Source organism: Eimeria tenella, genomic scaffold (genome assembly GCF_000499545.2).
Source record: "Eimeria tenella Houghton genomic scaffold, Eth_scaff1793, whole genome shotgun sequence".
In the NCBI taxonomy this organism is placed as follows: Eukaryota; Apicomplexa; class Conoidasida; order Eucoccidiorida; family Eimeriidae; genus Eimeria; species Eimeria tenella.
In genome coordinates this window covers 414-615 of record NW_013541623.1, presented here as the reverse complement: position 1 = coordinate 615, position 202 = coordinate 414, and positions in this window count along the sequence as shown.

The window sequence follows — 202 nt, the reverse complement described above, 5'->3', positions numbered from 1 at the left end:
GCGGAGCTGCGGCGACGTTGATTTGTGCTGCGTTTGCTGCTGGTGCAGCAATCTCTGATAATATCTTTTGCACTTTCCGGGATCCGCTGCCCGCAAACAGCCAGGGGGCCCCTCCCGGGGGCCCCCAAAGAAAGAGCTGCTGAGCCTTATGGCCCGGAGGCCCTTCAGTTCAGCCGCAGCAGAGTGCTGCAGCGCGAGGTGT